Genomic DNA, 19,039 nt, shown 5'->3' on the forward strand with positions numbered 1-19,039 from the left:
AGTAGCTTTTTTCAAAAAAAAAAAAACCAACTTATTCCTTTTGAATATTTATTTGGCTATGTCTGGTTTTAGTTGCAGCATGCAGGCTTAGTTGCCCATGGATGTAGAATCTTAGTTCCCTGACCAGGGATCGAACCCTCATCCCATGCATTAGAAGGTGTATTCTTAACCAGTGGACCACCAGGGAAGTCCCAGGAGTAGCTTTAATTCTTACTTATTTACTTAACCCCATAAATGGGCATTTTGAGTTCTGTGTCATCTGCTACGGTGGTTTCCAAAGAAGGTAATAAACATTTCTTCAGTCGGTGAATAAATATTTAGTACCTACTGGGTGGCAGCTGCGAGACACAAAGTTAAATTAAGCTGTCTTTGAGTAGCTTTTATTCCAGGGAGAAAGAGAGGTGAGCCCAAGATGAGAATACAGTGTCATGGGGACTTGGCTTTTCATACTGAACCTCTTGCAGTTCAGTTTTAATGGAATATGTGAGAATTCAGAACACTTGGTTAAAAATACTTTACTCTTATTGTTTAGGTGAATGAGGAGTTCTTTTATTTTCTTTATAAGCTATCTTTACAGCTGAACTCAAACTGTGCTTTAGAAGAAGTCAAGGGCCCCTAAAAAACCCTGCACCTTTTGTAACATGTATCATACTATGGATACCCTCATCACAGCTATCTTTAACAGCTCTATTGAGTGCTGTCTTTGCCAGTATAATTACAGTGCTTTATGGAAAAATCATGCTTTTTCTCTAAAACAGTTTAAAGTGGCAGTTTTGGTAAACATGACTGACAGAGTAACTAACTTTGATCCAAGTCCGCTTGAACAATGGCCAGAGTGCAGGGGCCAGAACAGTCTTTTGCTAGCCTGTCTTCCTATTTCTTCATGTACATTTTTTCCATTTGTTTTCTCAAAGATTGACTGATTGATGGATCTAATTTTTTGGCTGTGCTGGATCTTCATGGCTGCACTCAGGTTTTCTCAAGCTATGACAAGTAGGGGCTACTGCCTAATTCTGGAGCATGGGCTTCTCACGTTGCAGACTACAGGCTCTAGGCTTGTGAGCTTCAGTGGCTGTGGCCCATGGGCTCATTAGTTGTGGCTCCCGGACTTTAGAGCATGGACTCAGTTTCTCCCCAGCATGTGGGATCTTCCTGGAGCAGGGATTGAACCCATGTCCCCTGCTTTAGCAGGTGGATTCTTAACCACTGGCCCACCAGGGAAGTCTCACATGTTCTTAAAATAGAGGTTATAATTTATGTCTGGTGAGGCCAGCAGATCAAGAGATGATGTCATTAAAAAAAATAATTTGTTTTACTCACAGATCCCCAAAGAAGGGGGCACACCATGGCATGAGAGCCATACAGGAAGGACACAGGTTGGACAGGGAAGAGGGAAAACATGGCGCCTTCGTTGTGGTTTCCCTGGGAAGGACTGGGCGAGGCAGGGTAACAAGGCTAAACATGGACTGATTTGAATCATTTCAGAAGGTTCTGGGGCAATGGGGCTGCCCCAAGCTGTTCACCTGGCCCTAGGGTGATGAGAGAAAAGGAATTTTAGCCCTAAGTGTGAGCAGCCCTAGAGGAGGTGGTTTGGGGAGTGGGCCCTGGATTGGTTAGTGTGTATTGACTGGTGAGTAAACAGCTCAAGGATGAGTTGGTTACTATCGCTAGAAATTGGTGAGTCCTGATCAGGGCCATCCCTCCATTTTTAGCAAGGCCCTGGATATTAAAGAATCAAAATACAAAAACCAGAAGACGTGTTTAATGCATGTTTATAGTTCCTGTATCTGGCAAAGAAGACATTGGGGAATGAACAGATGTTTTATACATCACTTTTAGAGTTTCTCAACTTGAAATCTATTATTAATATTATGCTTTGGAATACATGGCAGAAAGCATATTTTCTGTGCATCACTCGAGTTCTGAAACAAAGCAAGACTTGCTGGGTCTTGTGTTATCACTGGCTAAAGCATTCACTTTCTTCATTTTCTTTTACAACCACTTTCTAGAAAGCTCTTGGCAGGAACTAAATTGTCTCTGAATTCAGCTGGACATGTGGTGTGGAAAGAAGCTAAAACATATCATGATGGAGTTTTGCTCATTTGTAGAAAGGCTATTTTGAGTAAACAGAAAAGGCTGTGCAAATAGCAAAGGGAGTTAAAAGCCTGGAAGGAACTGATAAAGCTAGTTTCAGGAAATGTCTAGGACAGAATGGACAGGGGTGGGTGAATGAAGAGACTAGGGCAAGCACTCTCATCTCCAAAACATAGGTCTGCTTCCAGGGAGTTTGGCTCACTTTTGTTCAGTTGAAATGTTCAGGTGGAGGGGGACACCTTCCCTAAAGGTGCTCTTAGAGGAAGAGATTCTTCCCAACACCCGTGTTTGGGTTTCTCTGAGCCAAAGGAGCAGAAACACCATTTGGAGAGAGGAGAATGTTAATTTCTTCTTTACTTATGGAGCCCAAGGTCATGGTAAGACAGAGTTGAGTGTAAGCTAATAAGTAGAAGAAATTATACCTGACAGTTCAGCGGTTAGGACTCGGTGATTTCACTGCCAGGGCCCAGGTTCATTTCCTGCTCAAGTGCTAGGAACCGTCATTGCCAGGTCTGGTGAAGATTTCAACAATAGGCCACCCAACGTGCTGTTTTTGAACTCAGCCTCATTCAGTTCAGTACAGTCACTCAGTTGTGTCTCTTTGCGACCACATGGACTGCAGCAAGCCTGGCTTCCCTGTCCTTCACCAACTCCAGGAGCTTGCTCAAACTCATGTCCATTGAGTCAGTGATGCCACCCAACCATCTCATCCTCTGTCGTCCCCTTCTCCTCCTGCCTTCATTCTTTATCAGTATCAGGGTCTTTTCCAGTGAGTCAGTTCTTCACATCAGGTGGCCAAAGTATTGGAGTTTTAGTTTAAGCATCAGTCCTTCCAATGAATATTTAAGACTGATTTCCTTTAGGATGGACTGGTTGGATCTCCTTGCAGTCCAAGGGACTCTTCAAGAGTCCTCTCCAACACCACAGTTCAAAAGCATCAGTTCTTGAATGCTCAGCTTTCTTTAGAGTCCAACTCTCACATCCATACATGACTACTAGAAAACCCATAGCTTTGACTAGACGTACCTTTGTCGGCAAAGTAATATCTCTGATTTTTAATATGCTGTCTAGGTTGGTCATAGCTTTTCTTCCAAGGAGCAAGTGTCTTTTAATTTTATGGCTGCAGTCACCATCCACAGTGATTCTGGAGCCAAGAAAATAAAGTTTGTCACTGTTTCCATTGTTTCCCCATCTATTTGCCATCAAGTGATGGGATCGAATGCCATGATCTTAGTTTTTGAATGTTGAGTTTTAAGCCAGCTTTTTCACTTCCTCTTTCAGTTTCATCAGGAGGCTCTTTAGTTCTTCTTCACTTTCTGCCATAAGGGTGGTGTCATCTGCGTATCTGAGGTTATTGATATTTCTCCCGGCAATCTTGATTCCAGCTTGTGCTTCTTCCAGCCCAGCGTTTCTCATGATGCACTATGCATATAAGCTAAATAAGCAGGGTGACAATATACAGCCTTGACGTACTCCTTTCCCAATTTGGAACCAGTCCGTTGCTCCATGTTCAGTTATAACTGTGACTTCGTGACTTGCATACAGATTTCTCAGGAGGCAGGTCAGGGGGTCTGATATTCCCATCTCTTTCAGAATTTTGCACAGTTTGTTGTGATCCACATAGTTAAAAGCTTTGGCATAGTCAATAAAGCAAAAGTAGATTTTTTCTGAGATATTTGATCTCTGGTTCCTCTGCCTTTTCTAAATCCAGCTTGAACATCTGGTAGTTCTTGGTTCATGTACGGAAGCCTGGCTTGGAGAATTTTGAGCATTACTTTGCTGGTGTGTGAGATGAGTGCAATTGTGTGGCAGTTTGAGCATTCTTTTGCATTGCCTTTCTTTGGGATTGGAATGAAAACTGACCTTTTTCAGTCCCGTGGCCACTCCTGGTTTTCCAAATTTGCTGGCATATTGAGTGCAGCACTTTCACAGCATCATCTTTTAGGATTTGAAACAGCTCAACTGGAATTCCATCCCCTCCACTAGCTTTGTTCATGGTGATGCTTCTTAAGGTCCATTTGACTTTGCATTCCAGGATGTCTGGCTCTAGGTGAATGATCACACCATCATGGTTATCTGAGTCATGAAGATCTTTTTTGTATAGTTCTTCTGTGTATTCTTGACACCTATTTTTAGTATCTTCTGCTTCTGTTAGGTCCATACCATTTCTGTTCTTTATTGTGCCCATCTTTGCATGCAATGTTCACTTGGTATCTCTAAGTTTCTTGAAGAGGTCTCTAGTCTTTCCCATTCTACTGTTTCATTAACAGTGCCCAAAGTCTCTGAACCACCTGTCTTACTAGTCTCTTATGGTCCAGGAAAATATTCCCTCATAGTGTGTCTTCCCATATCTAGAGTTACACTAGTACAATCATTGATCTCTTATAGAGCTATATATCATCATTATATCAGAGGTTCAGTTACACATATGATAATGCAAGAAACAACAATTTTGTAAAGCAGGCAATATAAAAAACAAGTTAGCAGATGAGTGAGGTCATAAGTAAAAATATAAGTCAAGAACTTTGCTCCCCAGAAATAAAGCCAACCAAAAAACAAAAAAACCAAGTAGAGAAAGCTTTCCTTTGCATCAGAACACTCTCAGTTACAGCAGAACCTCAAACAACACGAGTTCGAACTGCATATAAAGTCCACTTATAAGCAGGCTTTCCTGGTGGCTCAGATGTTAAAGAATCTGCTTGCAGTGTGGGAGACCTGGGTTCGATCCCTGGGTTGGGAAGATCCCCTGGAGAAGGAAATGGCAACCCACTCCAGTATTCTTGCCTGGAGAATTCCATGGACAGGGGATTTTCATTTACAGTCCATGGAGTTGCAAAAGTTGGACATGGCTGAGAAACTAACTATACTTGATATACTGTATTACTGCACCATCCAAGGTTGGTTGAATCTGTGGATGCAGACCCATAGATACAGAGGAAACTTGGTCATGGAGGGCCTAACTTTACACGAGACAGATTTTCAACAGCACAAAGGGTCGAGGCCCCTTACCCTCACATTGTTCAAGGGTCAACTGTATTTTCTACAACTGAAGAAGGGCCCCAGGGATTTGAACACCTAATAGTGCCAGGTGCTTGAAATCTGAGTCACACAAAGGCCTGGGACAACCCAGTGTCCTAGAGAAGAGCCTCTTTGGGGGGATGGGGAACAAAAAGTGATTGGATTGACCAGGAATTATTAACAGTGGTTGTGAGCAAGGAGGAACATCAGTTTTCTTCCCAGAAGTTTATAGTTCTTTAAATTCTGCTTGAAACAGTAGCCTTCTAACCTGTTTTGTTAATTTTAATTACAGGGAGATTAATTGCAATGCTTGTACATATTGATAACAAGTGCTTTTAATGCTTAACAGTCTGAAATTAGGTATTCATTTCCCACAAGCCAAAACCTATAAAGTAACAGAAAATGATATTGAGGGTGTTTCTAAAGACAGTTATTATATATTTTCAGTCTGGATACTTAGCACAGGTCAGTATCCATTAAGAATACTGCACTGTGCATTGTTATTACTAAAATGAGCACTTTCAATAATTGACAGTGCTTGAACAACGAACTTCCGATTCTACTGTTGCCAGTTATTAATTTAATATTAATTATTAATTTATTATTTAATATTTTGACATTAAAATCAGTCATATTATATCAAATGAACACATTTTATTTCATTTGCATATATCAGTTACACTAGATATGCAAAGCAAATTACCCAGATGTTCTCATTGTATAAAAAAGATAAGTTTTTGAGAACTGACAAATGCAGTCTAAAAAATATAATGAAGCTCACTCATTTTTTGGCCTTTGAAGGATTATGAAGGAGTCAGGCATTTGGCTTCCTGTTCTAGTACATTCTTTAGAATCAAATGCAGCTAGAGGCCAGAAGGGCAGCACTTGTCCGGCCAGTTTCCTTTTGAATATCAGCAGTCTCAGAGTTCCCACACCTCCATGGGACATTCCTAATGTCATGCCTTGGGATTCCACAATGTAGAACACTTAAACCCCACGTCGTGTTTCTTTCTGCCATGTTTCCGCCACTCACAGCCACACTCCTCTGCACCCAGAGCCCACTGTGTTGCTTTTGTCTGCTGTGGGCCAACTACCCCTCACGGGTTATGTTGAGGGCCCAGCATCCCACAATGGTAGGAGGTTCAGTCTCAGACTATTTAAAGACAAGGTTCAGACTCTCTGGGTTCAAGCCCTGAACTATTCATTCACCAACTTGCAATCTTGAGCAAGGCTTTTCAAAGCCTCATTTTACTCATTTGAAAAATAGGTATAATATTAATAGAATTGCTGATTCAGATGGTAAGGAATCTGCCTGCAATGTGGGAGACCCCAGTTCAATCCCTGGGTTGAGAAGATGCCCTGGAGGAGGAAATGGCAACCCATTCCAGTATTCTTGCCTGGAAAATTCCATGGATGGAGGAGCCTGGCGGGCTACAGTCCATGTGGTCGAAAAGAGTTGGACACGACTGAGCGACTACACTTTCACTCTCAAAATTTAAACAGGTTAGGTGCTTAAGAAACTTGATAGGTGCTTAAGAAATATTGGCTGTTGAATGAGATAATGAATGTACAGTCGCAGTAAGTCGCTCAGTCGTGTCCAACTCTTTGCAACCCCATGGGCTGTAGCCTACCAGGCTCTTCCCTCCATGGGATTCTCCAGGCAAGAGTACTGGAGTGGGTTGCCATTTCCTTCTCCAGGGGATCTTTCCAACCCAGGGATCGAACCCAGGTCTCCTGCATTTCCAGGCAGACGCTTTAACCTCTGAGCCACCAGGGAAACCAGTGACCAGCATATAGTAAGCAGAGTTACCCTAATTCTGCCTTCCCCAGCTCACATGGCCTTTTGCCATCCTGGGGATTGCCTTGGCAGCCTTGTAACAGATATAGTCCATTGTATTTGTATCAATGCCTTCCGTGGGTTGTCAGCTCTTTGAGTTGATGTTGTTGATGTTGCCCAGTACATAATAGATGTTTAATGTGGCTTTTTTTTCCCCCTCTTTCTTTTTTATTTTTTAAATTATGATAGTACAATAACACATTTACAGGAGACTTGGAAAGTACAGAACAAGGTTACATTTGGTTCCACTAAATGTTACAATTATTTTTTTAAGTAGATAAATTAAGATTTTTAGTTGGAGTTTTAATATCAAACTCTTGAAAATTAATAGGACGAATATACAATGAAGTAGAAGGATATAGTAGACCTAAAAAACACCATGAACCACTTCAACATAATTAAGATTTATACAATTTTCATACAACAATAGGGTACAAATTCTACTCAAGTTCCCACAGACTGTAAACTAGGACACACTGGAACATATCCAGGTACATTAAACAAGGTGCAAAAATTTCATAGTCTAGTGGTATTGAAAAGCAGAGACATCACTTTGCCAACAAAGGTCCATAGTGTCAAAGCTATGGTTTTTCCAGTAGTCAGGTCCAGATATGAGAGGTGGACCGTAAAGAGGTCTAAGCGCCAAAGAATTGGTGCTTTTGAACTGTGGTCCTGGAGAAGAGCTGAGAGACCCTTGGACAGCAAAGAGAGCAAACCAGTCAGTCCTAAAGGAAATCAACCCTGAATATTCATTGGAAGGATTGTTGCTGAAGCTCCAACACTTTGGTCACCTGATGCCAAGGGCCAACACATTAGAAAAGACCCTGATGCTGAGAAAGATTGAGGGCAAGAGAAGGGAGCGACAGAGGATGAGATGGTTGGACGGCATCATTGACTCACTGGACATGAGTTTGAGCAAACTCCGGGAGACAGTGAAGGACAGTGAAGCTGGTATGCCGCTGTTCATAAGGTTGCAAAGATACAGACACAGCTTAGTGATTGAACAACAACAAAAACAGAAGTATTGGAATCATACAGAGTCTGTTCGCTTATCACTGTGGAATTATTAATATGTTAGAAATCAATATCAAAAGATAGTTGAAAATAACCCATTTATTTTCAAGTGACATTTTCCAAGAGAGATCTTTGACTTAGCCACTGAAGATGCTTAATGTGATTTTGAATCGGGAAGAGTCCTTGGAGGATGAGACACCTCCATTCAAAGGGGTTACACACCATCATTCCTTCTCTGGTGGCACCCTCATCTCAGAACATGCCTGCAGACCTCCACTTATCCTCTGTTGGACATAAAGCTTCATGCTACTGAGTTAGTAGTTGAGATCAAAAGCAAAATGAAGTATAGAGCAGTGAAGAGATGGGAATCCTTAGTATTAGGTCTGCCAGAGAATGATGGAACCCCGACTCCCAGTCAGTTCTCTGATCTAGACCCCAATTATAGGTCCTGGGAGGATGTCAAATGCTCTTGCACTGTGTGTCCTGGTGGGGACACAGGTGATGCAGTCTCCTGGGTTTATCACAAAAAATCCCATGTCCTGGGAAAACCCTCCATCCCTGGTGAGGGGGGGGCAGTAGGCCACTCTGTCAGGCCTCCGAGTGGGAACACAACTGGGGTTCAGAAGCAGGGACGAGGTCACCCTGGCAGCCCAGCGAGAAAGGCCAGCTCTCCGTCTGTGCACAGGGTCTGCCTCACAGCTCCCGTTGGGACCCGCCGGTCAGCAGCAGCCTGGGAACCGGGGACACACAGGATTTCCATGCACTCTCCAGCAGGGAGGGGAGGCTGGAGCACTGACAGATGTGACAGACGATTCTGTTCTCCTGTAAAGGCAACAGCTGAAGATGATTGGAACTCGAGCAAGTTCACAGTCAAGGAAACGAGCCCAAATGATGCTGATAATTAGCAAATGGGCCAGGCCCTGATTGAATAAGCAGGCTGCTGGCTGGCCTGGCTGCCTGGGAGTCAGCTGACAGAATGGCGCTAATCAGGCGCAGTCATTAGCCAGCACCGGGAGCAACAGTGTTTTGTTAGCTTTTCACTAAAGACAAAAGCAGACCCAGAGAGGGCTGTTAGCCATGCAGAAGCTGGTGAATAAAGAACAGAGGAGGGAGGAGGAGGAGAGAGGTTGGTGAGGCAGGCTGGAAAGACAGGAGGGTTCTTGTTCATCCTGATGACCTGCTCACCCCTGGGTGACCTTGGTCCAGCACTTTCACCATCTCTCTCCAGGGCTCCATTGCCTTATTTCTAACAATGGTTATACCGTCACCTACCTTGTAGAGGTGCTGCCATGAAACCGAGTGTCAACACAGGGCTGTTCTGTTATTTTATAGCAGAGCTTCCCAGGTGGGGCTAGTGGTAAAGACTCTGCCTGCCAATGCAGGAGACACAAGAGATGCATTGATCTCTGGGTCAGGAAGATCCTCTGGAGGAGGAAATGACAACCCACTCTAGTATTCTTGCCTGGGAACTCCCATGGACGGAGGAGCCTGGAGGGCTACAGTCTATGGGGTTGCGAAGGGTCAGACACGACTGAGCGCCTGGGAACACTTGGGCCATGAGTCTGCATGCGTGCCAAGTCGCTTCAGTTGTGTCTGACTCTGTGCAACCTTATGAACAACAGCCTGCCAGGCTCCTCTGTCCATGGGCCTTAGGAGCTTTTACATTAAGTTTGTGTTTCTCAATAGGAGTCCACACACAGCTGCATCAGAATTTCTTGGAGGTGATGTTTTAAAATGTACTTACCCAAGCCTCACCCCCAGATACACCAAATCAGAATTATTGAGGTTAGTGCCCAGGACCAAGCACCCTAGGTCTCCATTGCAAACTTTTAAAAAATAGATAGCCATGTATTTATTTGGCTGTGCTGGGCCTCAGTTGCTGCACATGGAGTCTTTAGTTGCAGCATGCAAAGTCTTAGCTGTAGCATGTGGGATCTAGTTCCCTGAGCAAGGATCAAACCCGGGTCCCCTGTACTGGGACCTCAAGGGTCTTAGCCACTGGAACCCCAGGGAAGTTCCTCCCTCTCAAATACAATGTGCATATAAATCAACTGGGCATCTCACCACAGTGCAGACTCTGATTCTGTGCCCCTGATGAACGCTCGGTTCATTTCACCCTCAGGTGATCTCAGTGCTTCTCTGAGGGGGGCAAGACTCTAGATGACAGTTACTCTCAAATTAGGAAATTTCTCTTGTTAGCACATCATCTCTTCTTCTCCTCAAGGATAGGGGTGGCTAGCTCAGTGAGGTGGGAAAGTCAAGCCAAGAAGAAAATTCTTAGGATCAGTTTTGGCCAAGAATATTCCTCGGGATGTCGATCCCAAGAACTGATCAGTGAAAAATGGATTTTCTTTTCTTGATCAAATGAGTTTACAAAATGCTGTATCACCCCCGCCCTTTGAAGACTCAAGATTTACAGAGCAAAGACCTTGAGAAGTCATCCAGTGGAGAAACTGGTTCGGTTTTCTGTAGCGCCATCCCCACTCCCAATTTAATTGCATTTGGCTGCTGAAATCTTTTTTTTCCTAGTATTTATTTGGCTGCATCAGGTCTTAGTTGGAGCACTGAGGGTCTTCACTGTGTGTCACATGGATCTTTCGTTGTGGCGCACAGGACTCTCTAGTCGTGGTATGCTCCGGGGCGCTAGGGCTCAGGAGCTGTGGCACATGGGTTCAGTTGCTCCATGGCGTGTGCGATCTTAGTTCCCAGACCAGGGACTGAACCCATGTCCCTTGCATTGCAAGGCAGATTCTTAACCACTGGACCACCAGGGAAGTCCTAGAAATTTTTTGTTATTACTCATTAACATCTCATGGAGATTGTGACCCAAGGAACAAACTGGGGGCAACATTGTTCCTTTGTGATGTGTTTCTCGATTTTGAGTGTTCCCTCCTTGCCTCCACCCTGGCCCCAAGCCCACCCCCACCACTGTTGATGGGGTGAGGAAGAAAGAAGACTTAGAGAGGGAGATGGGAAGTAAATAAAAGTCCTCATACAGGAGGGCCTCAGGGGAAAAAAGTAACTCAGCTTCATCCATTCTCACTCCTCAACCCTCCCACTTCACTGTGTGATACCCCATCATTCAGTTGTCACTATGTGCATGGCACACACGCACTTTCAAGAAATAAACAATAGCTCAATTTTTTGAGTTTCAGATGTTTCGTTACACTCTTTACATGTGTTATCTCATCTGCTTCCTATACTCGTTATCTTTAGTTCAAACAGGCGTGGTGGGCAATTTCTCAACATCCAACCCATGTTCCTCTCCATCCCTCATTACTCTCCTCACTGCCATCTTATCACCCCCAAGCTTCCCCAACTCTCCCAGTTTGCAGGCAGTGACTCTTGGCTAACGATTGAGGTTCATGCACCAAGTGATTTTAGGCTTCAGCCACCAAAACTGCTGCTTGAAAAATGGGTGCTTTAGGACCAGATGGAAGAACAGCAGTTTGCAGACCAAAGACTTGGAAAGCCTTGTCTCATACAGATCCAGCACAGCTCATCTCAGCCCAGACACGTGATGACCTTGTGTTCCCCTAAGAGGTGGCCAGGGCATGCCCATGCACGCCTGGGAGACACTTGGTGAGTGCAGTAGCCAAGGTTGGCCTGAAATGGCAAGGTCAGGTCAGGACTGTGAAAAGAAGCAGAGCCTCTCACATGCACCAGAGCCACTACCTCAAATAGCTAGCAAGGAAGAGCCATTGTGAGGCTTCTGAAAGGACCTTTTGTTTGGCAGCATCATCTGTGCAAAGGCCTGAGGGTTGCTTCTTGTCAGGCGGGTTCTCTCACTTCCAGCCAAATGGTCCCAGCATGGACACAGGCATTGGAGAAGAAAGAGCCTCAGCAGGCGAGTCTGGCCATTTGGCCTTGACAAGCATACTTCCACTATGATGTTGCGGTATTCGTTGTCTGATGCTGAGCAAGGCATTTAATGTCTCTGGGGCTGTTGTCTGTATGTGAACGAGATCATACCAAGAGTCCCCCCAACCCAGCTTGACTTACGGAGAGTATCATCTTTGACACAGTGTGTCCCCAGCCTTATTGTCTCTGACCCAAAGTGACCTTTCCTTTTTGCTTAATGAAGTCTTCATGAATTAAGACTTCCCTGGTGGCTCAGATGGTAAAGTGTCTGCCTGCAATGCCGGAGACCCGGACTCAATCCTCGGATCGGGAAGATCCCCTGGAGAAGGAAATGGCACCCCACTCCCGTACTTTTGCCTGGAAAATTCCATGGACGGAGGAGCCTGGTAGGCTACAGTCCATGGGGTCGCAAAGAGTCGGACACAACTGAGTGACTTTACTTTCTTTCTTTCATGAATTAAAGCCCAGCATGCCAGCAGAGCAGGTATACCTGGCATGGAGAGTAGCTGGAGTTTTGCATTTGTGGGACTTTATCAGTTTAGATGGAATGTGTGTGTCTGTGTGTCCAGCATGGCATCAGCTGGAGGTAGTTGTTCAGGGCAACCCAAATGCCCACAGCTGAGTGGAAGAGCCTGCCAGAGACCATTTTAGGAGCTTTGGCAGACATGTTCTAAAGTGTCAATTTGAAAAATAGCACAGGAATGTGGGATTATTTTCAATGAACTGCATTGTGCCGAGTTAGTGGGCTCAATGGGGCAAAATCTGCCACATGTTTTTGTCAGTCCCATTTATTCATCCTTTGCTGATGTCCAGTAAGCTTTTGCTTCTGGTTTGTGGGATGGAAAATGGTTGGTTTGGGGTTTTTTGTTCTGTTTTTGTCTTTTAACTGGGTCGGAGTGAAATATGGTTTGCTTTATTTCAGGGCCTATAATATAATCAGTTAGAGTTGAACACGATGCCCATGGAAAATCTCAGCACATAATATTAAGTAATAAAATCAAAATTCAAAACTGTATTGGAAAATCACTCTAATCATATGTATATCTACTAGGGTGTCAAGTAGAGTCATCTAATCATAGATGAGAAAGGAAATATGGCAAATACATGCTATTGAACTTTTCAAGTTTTCTATCACAAACATGTATCACTTTTATAATAAGCAGAAAAATCAAACATTATGCTTTAAAAAGCCTGACCAACCAAAGTCCAAAGCTGAACATGACAAGTAGGCTGTGTACCCAAGGGCCAAGGGCTCTGAGTGAGCTCTCTCTGCCTCTGGTCATACCCTCTGCACCCCCTTCTCAGACATGCGGTGGTGGAGACATTCAGAGAGGCAAAGTGGTCTGCAGGTGACAGTGATGCTGAGAGGAGTGGCCAGTGGTGGTACATGCCCTTTCTGGTTGCACTTGGAGGGGGGTGTGCATAGTCACGTGGACTAAACAATTTCCCAAGACATGGGGTGGTCCCTCCTGGAGTGGGGAATTCAGCCATCTTTGTGAACACTGCGGTGATATCATTATAGCGCATGCATGCTTAGTCACTTCAGTCTTGTCCGACTCTTTGTGACCCCATGGACTATAGCCCACCAGGCTCCTCTGTCCATGGGATTCTCCAGGCAAGAATACTTGAGTTGTCTGCCATGCCCTCCTCCAGGAGGTCTTCTCAACCCAGGGATCATATCCAGGCTCCTGTGTTGGCAGGCAGGCTCTTTACCACTAGTGCCACCTGGGAAGCCCCATGTTTAGAGTAGGCGTACACTTGTCACGTTAAAGCCCCTTTTCTAAGTGAGAAGATCTAAAGCACATGATGAAATCTACAGATCACCCACATGTAACGTGTTCAGCCCTGCAGGGACAGGCTTTGTCTGGGCACCTCACTGCAGAGGGTACCATGCATGACTGATGGTTTTGATTGGAATTTCTCCCATCCAAATTCCTCTGCTTAACTAGATCTAAGAGATTTTTGTTTCTTTCTAAGTTCAAGTTTCAAAAGAGATTTGTTGCAAAGAGATTAATCCATACGTGTGGAGTGGTCTATATATAAATTAGTAAATGTAAGCATAAGTGTATGTATTTACAATAACTACAAATAAATTTTAGCTGAAACTATGTTGTGGATCTAGAGTTAATTCCAATCCTTTCTTACTAAGGCATTAGCAAAATTCAAGACCGGAAGTGACTATCCTGGTCTCAATCAGGTTCTTGTTTTGTCTTTTGTACACATTTTTCTTCTCAGAGAGGACCCTTCTCTTTTTCTGTTTCTCAGTTCAGTTCAGTCCAGTCACTCAGTCATGTCCGACTCTTTGCGACCCCATGGACTGCAGCATGCCAAACATCCCTGTCCATCACCAACTCCCATAGTTCACTCAAACTCATGTCAATTGAGTTGGTGATGCCATCCAACCATCTCATCCTCTGTCGTCCCCTTCTCCTCCTGCCTTCAATCTTTCCCAGCATCAGGGTCTTTTCCAGTGAGTCAGTTCTTCACAACAGGTGGCCAAAGTATTAGAGTTTCAGGTTGAACATCAGTCCTTCCAATGAACAGTCAGTACTGATTTCCTTTAGGATGGACTGGTTGGATCTCCTTGGAGTCCAAGGGACTCAAGAGTCTTCTCCAACACCACAGTTCAAAAGCATCAATTCTTCAGCACTCAGCTTTCTTCACAGTCAAACTCTCACATCCATACATGACCACAGGAAAACCCATAGCCTTGACTAGATGGACCTTAGTCGGCAAAGTAATGTCTCTGCTTTTGAATATGCTATCTAGGTTGGTCATAACTTTTCTTCCAAGGAGTAAGCGTCTTTTAATTTCATGGCTGCAGTCACCATCTGCAGTGATTTTGGAGCCCAGAAAAATAAAGTCTGACACTGTTTCCACTGTTTCCCTATCTATTTCCCATGAAGTGATGGGACCGGATGCCATGATCTTCATTTTCTGAATGTTGAGCTTTAAGCCAACTTCTTCACTCTCCTGTTTCACTTTCATCAAGAGGCTTTTGAGTTCCTCTTCACTTTCTGCCATAAGGGTGGTGTCATCTGCATATCTGAGGTTATTGAGATTTCTCCCAGCAATCTTGATTCCAGCTTGTGCTTCTTCCAGCCCAGCATTTCTCATGATGTACTCTGCATATAAGTTAAATAAGCAGGGTGACAATATATAGCCTTGATGTACTCCTTTTCCTGTTTGGAACCAGTCTGTTGTTCCATGTCCAGTTCTACCTGTTGCTTCCTGACCTGCATACAGATTTCTCAAGAGGCCGGTCAGGTGGTCTGGTATTCCCATCACTTTCAAAATTTTCCAGTTTATTGTGATCCACATAGTCAAAGGCTTGTCCAACTGCTCCCCCTTCTCAGACATGCAGTGGCATAGTCAATAAAGCAGAAATAGATGTTTTTCTGAAACTATCTTGCTTTTTCGATGATCCAGGACCCATGTTTCATCCTTGTTCACACCATCTGTATCTCTGGATTGATCATTCCTTTGTAAGTGGGTTGATATTCTAATCATTCAACAATTAACTGCCTGCTTTAAATTTTTTAAGTACAGAATCTTGAAGCATTAGCATATATTAATAACTCATATTATTTCTGTTCTATTTGCTATTACATACTTCTGTTTAATTCATATGTGAGATCATCTTCTAGTTCGGCAGGTACACCCAATACAGGCAGCTGAAGAATACCAAGACCTCCCAGCCACACTCTGCCTTCTTTCTTTACCTTTGCTGAGTGGGAATGGTTTAGAGATGGCTTCTGATTTTAATTGGAAGAGAGTCATTTCTAATGCACATGCACGCTCAGTTGTCTGACTCTTTGTGACCCCATGGACTATAGCCTGCCAGGCTCAACTGTGCATGGGATTTCCCAGGCAAGAATACTCGAGTGGGTTGCCATTTCCTTCTCCAGGGGATCTTCGCAACCCAGGGATTGAACCCACGTCTCCTGCATTGGGGGATCCTTTACTACTGCACCACCTGGAAAGCCCATCATTTCTAGACCATTCAGTAGATATTTATTACCTTCTGACCAGGTACTAGAAATTGGGGTCACTGCTTTCCAAGGAATTCACTGGAAGTCTTCCTCCTACCTTGTCATTATTTTGACATCCTCCAAATTATTTCTCCCAGAATCTACTAGTTCTAAGAGATGTCAGAGGTATTATGTGAAAAGGGGGGCTCCATGGTCCAATAACTATGGGAAACTGAATTAATAAAACTATTCTGGTTTCATTAATACCCTAATATGGATCCTAATTCCCCAAGCAAGATAAAGAACATACAGATATATGTGACCAGGGAATTCTTTCTCTCCAGACTACTTTGTGGATCTAAGGCTTTGAAATACCCTTTGGGAAATTCTAACTATGCAGTCACCTTTTGTATTACAAAGCCAGTCCTCTTCTCGCTGCTGAGGGTCTGTTAATAAGCATTTATTGAAAACCTGCTATATGTCAGAGACTGTGCTGAGTGCCGGAAAGACAGTCAAAGACACATCTCCATTCTTTAAGGAGCTCATGGTTTTAAAGAATCATATCTTTCAACCCACATTAACTAGAATTGCACTGTCCAATACACTAGCCACTGGCCACTTGTGGCTATGTACATTTAAATTAATTAAAATTAAATAAAAATTAAAATTAGTTTCTTAATCTTACTAGCCACATTTCAAGTGCTCAGAAGCCACATATATGTCTAGTGGGTATTGTGTTGGGTAGTGAGCATCTCCATCATCATGGAACGTTCTTTTGGACACTACTAATTAAGAGAGTCTAGCCTCAAGCATTATTTCATACAATATTAATACCCTGTCCAATCGCCAGTGGATGCCAGATGCGTTCAAAACTGTCCCCATGCTGCCTCAATGAGGCATTGCCGTTTAGCTCTTTGAACGTATACTATGGTCTGCTTCTCTTTGCTGGACACTTCTCCCCCAGCTTGCAGATGAAGAATGGATAGAACTCAAAACCATCTGCTCACTGTTTCTCTCTAGGTCTCATGTCAGAATCTCCATCTCAGGGAGCTGCTTATTTCCTCAGGAAGGCTCATAAATTACAAATTGATTACAAATAGTAATTATACTTTACTGTGTCTGCATTTTTGGAAATCGCTGCAGAATGTCAGTCACAGCAGAAATTAATTCATCTTCATGAGCATTTGTATGAAAGTGTGTGAATAGTCACTGTGGCTTGATGCCCATATATTCAATATAAGTCTGCCAAACTTTTGTCTGCTATGTGTGGTCTAGACTAGTTCAAATTTCCCAGCAGACAAGAGTAGATTCTTTGTCAAATGACTTAGCTTGGGATTTGAAGGCAAGAAGGTTTTGCTTATTGAAATATATCTTCTCTCACCACTTACCTGTCTGACCACAATAAGAGCATGAGGATAAGGTTATAGACAGTTCTTATCCTAGGGACTTGTGTGGTCCCTGTGTGGTTCGGGACACCTCCCACCTTGAATTAATTTTTTTTTTTGGCCTCACCATGTGGCTTGTGGGATCTTAGTTCCCCAACCAGGGATGGAACCTGGACCCCCTTCAGTAGAAGCTCAGAGTCCTAACCACTGGATTGCCAGGGAAGTCCCTACCATGAAGTAATTTTGTAGATAAAGGTCAGCTATCCAGGCCATCAACAAGGCCAGTTAAGACATAATGTCATACTGGAACATGGTAGTAATCACTATGAATTTCATGAGATTCCTATGATGTTGTGAATCTGAGTGTAACTGGACAGTAATTTAGAATAAATGCATACTGGTTGATCTGGATGAAGAAAGAGAGATGCAGACGGCTCCCAAAGGAAACTTCCTAGAATTCCTTGAATGAGCCATGCCCCCTCAGCTCCAGGCCGTAAGTACATGTGAGTCCCTCGGCTCCACATCGCCTATGTCCTGCTCATCCTGCAAGTCTCCCTCAGAGAAGAGGTCCCTTCACTCTTCATCATGTTAGGCCCTCTCCAGCTGCTTCCAGAGCCCCCTAACCCCAAAGAGGGTAGCCACAACAAAAGCCACAGCATCACCAAGGTCTAGCGTCAGAAGTGACCAGCCACCCTCCCTCCACTTTCATTCGTCAGCAGCGAGTCACCAAATCTGGCCAACTCTGAAGGGGAAGAGAACTAAGCTTTCTCTCTCTCGAAAAGAGGAGGAGCTAAGAATTTTTAGACATTTTTTTAGATCACAACAGAGACCAACATTTTTTTAACTGGTGATGTTTGTCTTTGGCCCCTGTATTTGCTTCCCTTTCTTCTCTTACTTGCCACATCCTAAGCTCAGCTCTGCCGTCTCCCCAACATGCTCCTTCCTGCAGAAATCACCTGCCTTGGTGAAAACTCCCCTTACCTCAGTTTGGTCACTTCCTTCTTGCCTTGCTGGCCAAGTTCTTTGAAGAAGGCCATCTAGCCAATTGTCTTACTTTCTCACTTCCCTTTCACTTTGTTCCAGAAACCAGCTCTTTTCTCTGGAAGTGGTACCGGAAGGCCTGTGCACTTACTTTTGAAACAGAGAAGAAACATGAACAGTATAATTCACTAGTAATTCATGCTATGGATAATTCTTAAAAACATTGTGCTGAGCAAAAGAAATCAGATATAGTCTAAACTAATCCACTGTGTCAGAAAGCAGATTAGTGGTTGCCTGGGCCAAGGGTAGGGGTAGGGATTGACTGCAAAGGAGTAAAGAGGGAATTTTCTCAGACATGATAGAAATATTATATATCTCAATTGTGGTGGTCACCTGGGAGCATATATCCATCAAAACTCATCAAACTGTGCGTTTATTTATTTTTTAATGTTTTTATTTATTTATTTATTTTTGCCTGTGCTAGGTCTTCCCTTCTGCTTGGGCCTTTCTCTAGTTGTGGGCAGCAGGGGCTACTCTGGCTGCAGTGCATGAGCTTCTCATTGCAGTGGCTTCTCCTGTTGCAGAGCACAGGCTCTGGAGTGCTTGGGCTTCAGTAAGTCACAGCCTGCAGGCTCAGTGGTTATGGCACACCTGCTCTAGAGCGCTGGCTCAATAGTTGTGGCACACGGGCTTGGTTGCCCTGCAGCATGTGGGATCTTCCCAGATTGGGGATGGAACCCATGTCTCCTGCATTGGCAGGCAGATTTTTTACCACTGAATCACCAGGGAAACTGTGCATTTAAATAGAAGCATTTTGTTAAAAAGCAAGTATACCTCAATCAACTTTATTTTAAAGTAAGCTTCGTAAATGTATCCAA

The 19,039-nt window shown here is 43.8% G+C and overlaps 1 protein-coding gene across 1 annotated transcript in view; it reads left to right on the forward strand.

Moving 5' to 3' along the window:
• MOB3B (MOB kinase activator 3B) overlaps positions 1 to 19,039 on the forward strand; it is a 224,355-nt gene that overhangs the window by 177,946 nt on the left and 27,370 nt on the right. The gene's annotated exons all lie outside the window — the stretch shown is intronic.

Source organism: Oryx dammah, unplaced genomic scaffold (assembly GCF_014754425.2).
Source record: "Oryx dammah isolate SB20612 unplaced genomic scaffold, SCBI_Odam_1.1 HiC_scaffold_1, whole genome shotgun sequence".
Classification (NCBI taxonomy): Eukaryota; Metazoa; Chordata; class Mammalia; order Artiodactyla; family Bovidae; genus Oryx; species Oryx dammah.